This window comes from Meleagris gallopavo, chromosome 27 (genome assembly GCF_000146605.3).
Source record: "Meleagris gallopavo isolate NT-WF06-2002-E0010 breed Aviagen turkey brand Nicholas breeding stock chromosome 27, Turkey_5.1, whole genome shotgun sequence".
In the NCBI taxonomy this organism is placed as follows: domain Eukaryota; kingdom Metazoa; phylum Chordata; class Aves; order Galliformes; family Phasianidae; genus Meleagris; species Meleagris gallopavo.
Window position 1 is genome coordinate 12,972 of NC_015037.2, and position 4,046 is coordinate 17,017.

A 4,046-nucleotide genomic window follows, 5' to 3' on the forward strand; every position below is an offset into this window, starting at 1 on the left:
CCGATCTGAGGGCAGGCTGATGGGTTGATGGGGCTTCCATCAACCTTCTGGTTTACAGGTGGGTTCCCCAACCTGCGGGCACCAACTAGAAGCGTGGGGTGGGTGTGGGGTGGGCTGCCTCTTCCCCCAGAGGACGCTAACAGCTCTGCTTTCCCCACAGGTCACCCCGGCCCCATGCCGCACCACGGGATGCGCGGCCCTCCTCCCCTGATGCCTCCCCACGGGTACAGCGGCCCCCTCGCCCCCGCCGTACGGCTATCAGAGAGTCCCCCTGCCCCCCCGGCCGGCTCAGAGACCCCCAGGGGTGCCCCCACGTGGCCCCCTGAGAGGCCCCCTGCCCTAAAGGCCGTCGGGCCAAGCCGTGCAGCTGTGAGTCCTTCCTTCGGGCTGCCGCTCACCCTTGGGCTGATGTACCCCCGCCCAGAGGGAAGAGGCGTAGTTGGGTCCATCCCTCTCACAGGTCTCCCTCTCTTTTTTTTTCTCCTCCTCCTCTTTTTCCTCGTTTCTTTTTGTAGCGTTCATTTTGTTGTTTTCTTCTTCCTCCTCCCTCTCCTTGAAGATTTTTCACAGTAACTTCAACGGGATTTTTTTTGTTTTTCCCCGTGTAAAGCAACGATGGCCCGTTTACAAATAAACCATTTTAAGAATAGCAGGCTGTCCCTCTGAGATGAAGGGCGTTGGTGCTGCTCTGGCCTGGCATGCAGCCGTGGGGACACCTGGGATGCAGCCATACACAGCAGCTGATGCTGAGGCTGCCTGCCCATCCTGGTGAGCTGCTAAATTTGGGGTGCTGCACCCCAGCTTGTGGCTGATGGGCTCCACGTGGGCTTGCGCACCTTCAGCGAAGATCACAGACAACTGAGCCTTCAAGTCTGTTGCATCCTTGGATGCTGTCATCCCAGAGAGCCCAGTCAGATGGCCAAGACATTCGGAGAATAATTTGGGAACGAAACCTGCTCTCCCAAATCCTTGCCTCGTGAGAGCTCATTTTGATGTTGCTCACGACCACGGGAAGCCCTTCAAGCTGTGGTTCTGAGAATAATATCGAGCGGGGGGCAGCGTGAGTTAAGCAGCCGGGGAAGGAGGCAGAGCAGGTCTGGTCCCCGCGTGGTCTGTGTGCTTCCTGGGGCTGAGTTGCCAGAACTGCCCCTCAGAATGGATTCAGTGTCTTTGCACCAGTGAGGCTGACAGCTGGGGAAGCGTAAAAGCTGAGTCGGTGGATGGAAAATTTGGCACTTTCTGCAGCGGTGGGGAAAGCGAGGAGGACGGAGGCTCGGCTTCCTGCAGAGCTCCTTACAGGAAGGTGTGAGAGCCTGCTATGGGAGACGGGGAGAGGGGTGTTGGATTTCTGTGCGTGAGACTTCAAGTGGTTCAGATGCACAGAAAGCATTTTTTGGCATTTGGGTTCCTGGAGTCGTCGTGGCATTATGGAAGAACCAGGGGATATGGACGGGGATTCTGCTTTTTACAAGCAGGCTTTGTTGAGGGGGGAAACTTCTTGGGAAACTGCCTTGCCCCTCTGTTGCTCCGTGGAGGAGAAAGGATCTTCTTCTCAGCTTTGGTTTTACTCTTTGCTGTTTTATTTTTATTTTAACTTCCTAGGGCTAAAATTGACCTTTAGCTTCAATCTCTGCTCGCCCTTTTGGGCCAGAGAAAAAACAGTGCCATGCTTTGCTTTAGTCATCGTGGGGTGGGTTGATAAGTGCCTGTGAGGTGCGTAGAAACCCAGAACCTGGCTGGGGAAAAAGCAAAGCCCACCTACAAGCTCTGTTTCCCCTCTGTGATGTTGCCTTTGGCATGTGAATAACCACTGGAGGATCTGTGAGGCGAACTGGAAGGGCTCCGCGCTCGTCTCAGGGGTGCTATAATTATGTTTTATCAGGGGCTGTAATAGAAGTAACAGCCATGCTGCCCTGTTGTGTGTTCTCGCTCTCCTCCTAGCACAGGTGTGCACAAATCCAGCTTTCCCAGTTCAGGACTGGTGGGGGAGATCTGGGATTCTTTGTGCTGCGATGATTTCCAGCGCTGCTCCCGATGGCATCACTTCTTTCTGAGAAAGTTGCCTGGGTGGCATCCAGCCTGGAGCTGGTGGTAAAACTGCAGGAAGAGCACAGCACCGACAGCCTCTGTCGATCCCAGTGTGACCAAGTGAAGTCATGGCGCTGTTTGGCTCTGCTTCATCCACTGTGCTAAGAGGAAAGTGAGAGCGGCTGCTTTAAGGAGCTGAGCTGAAGCAGGAGGAGAAAATGGCTCAGGTGTAAATCAGCAGTAAATTGGGGCTGGTTAAGAGGGCAGAAGCTGTGAGGGGCTCTGCTGGGTGCTCTGAGGAAGCAGCAGCTGGGCCGGGGTGTTTTTCTTAAGAGATTCCTGAGGAGCGCAGGAATTTACATCATTCCCAGCATTTGCACTCATCTTCCCATGCACGTGGCTGAGGTTTGTCTTCCTCTGCTCTCTGCTCTGTTGGTGTACGTCCAGATGAGCAGTGATGCTCCTTTAGGCACAGAGAAGGTGGGTGGAGAGCTGGAATCCCCTGTTGCAGGTGCTGGGTGCAGGGCAGGGCTGCTTAACGCTGCAGAGAGAGCACCTCTGAAGCAAACAGCAGTGCAGTGGGTTTTAATTTGTGGTGGGAGAGGGGAGAAAACTGGTATTTCTGGGAGAAAATGTCATATTTTCAACCAGCTGGCAGCTGCACTGCTCTCGGGGTCATCGTGGATGCGTGAGATGCAGGGAAGGTCCCAGCACCGAGCTGGAGAGCTGATGGCAGACAAGAATTGGATGCCAAGGCTCTGAGTGGACAAAGCCAAGCAGCCGCAAGCGAAACCCACAGCAGCTCCAGCAATGAAAAGAAAAGCTTTCCTGGAGTGGAAACCATCGTGCCAGGGAGAGGCAAAGTGCCACCCGTGGGTTGGGCCTCGATCCACGCCTCGGTGCTGCAGCTGGGTCACCTTGCCAGCTGAGGAGGTGCTCCTCTCCAAAGCGCAGCACTGCTGGCTCGATAGAAGCTCCGGTGCAGGATGTTGCATCCTCCCATTTGGTGCCATTTGCAGCTCAGCCTCGGGTTTAATTTCGCAGCCACCTCAGCCTGCCTCTCTGGTTAAGCTGATGTGATGCGTGCGTGTGTGCAGGGACTTCTATTTTAGTGCTGTTCCTGGGGGGAAAAAAAAAAAATAGATGCCTTCTTCCTCCAGGATAGGGAGCGCCCGTGGTCCGGGCTGGCTGGGAAGGGATGGATGGGACCAGAGCCCCCTCCCCACTGTTTCCACGCTGGGGATTTGAGGGAGCCTGGCTGCGATGAGTGGAAGATGGAGCTCTGCAGCTCGCCTTGGCCGTGCTCGAGCTCTTTCAGTTGGGTTACAGATCCACAAAGCACCGTTTGGGGGTTATTTCCAATGGGAGCTCAGTTCTTTCCCAGCTCCATCCTTCCCTTTGCTGGTCCCACTGCGTGTCAGCCCCAGGTCCGTGCCTCCAACCCTTGCTCTGTGGTCTGAGAGTCTGTGCTGCTCCAGTGCCACTCTGGGGACTCTCCAACCCTGCTGTGTCCGTGGCAGACTTCAGCCTCGTGTACGCCCACGTCGTTCCTCATCCTCTGCTGGAAGGAGGTCGGGGTCCTGTAGGGCTCTGCTGGTGGCTCTGGGGCTGAGCTCTGGAGCTGAGGCTGGCTCAGCTCATGGCATGCGGGAAAGCGTTGCTCTGTGTTCCCCCACCGCCCCAAAAAGCCATCGGAGGGCTCTGTGCCATATCCTGATGGAGGGCCGAGCCTTACCAGTCCAGGCGGAGAAAATCTGATCTGAAGCAATCGAAATTCACCCCTGAGGAGGATGTGACTCAGATCTGCCTGGCTGTGCTTCCATCTGCCCGCGGCCGTGGCGAGAGCAGGGGGAGAAGCTGCCAAAGCGGTTCTGAACGCCGTGAAACCCTTTTGCTCCGCACCGAACCCCATCGCGGGGCCGGGACCCACTGCTCACAGCCCACAGAACCATCCCAGCACCGGAGCCCCGAGCCCGGGGGAGCTCCAGGCACCCGGCGGAGCGTTGCATCCCTTCGGC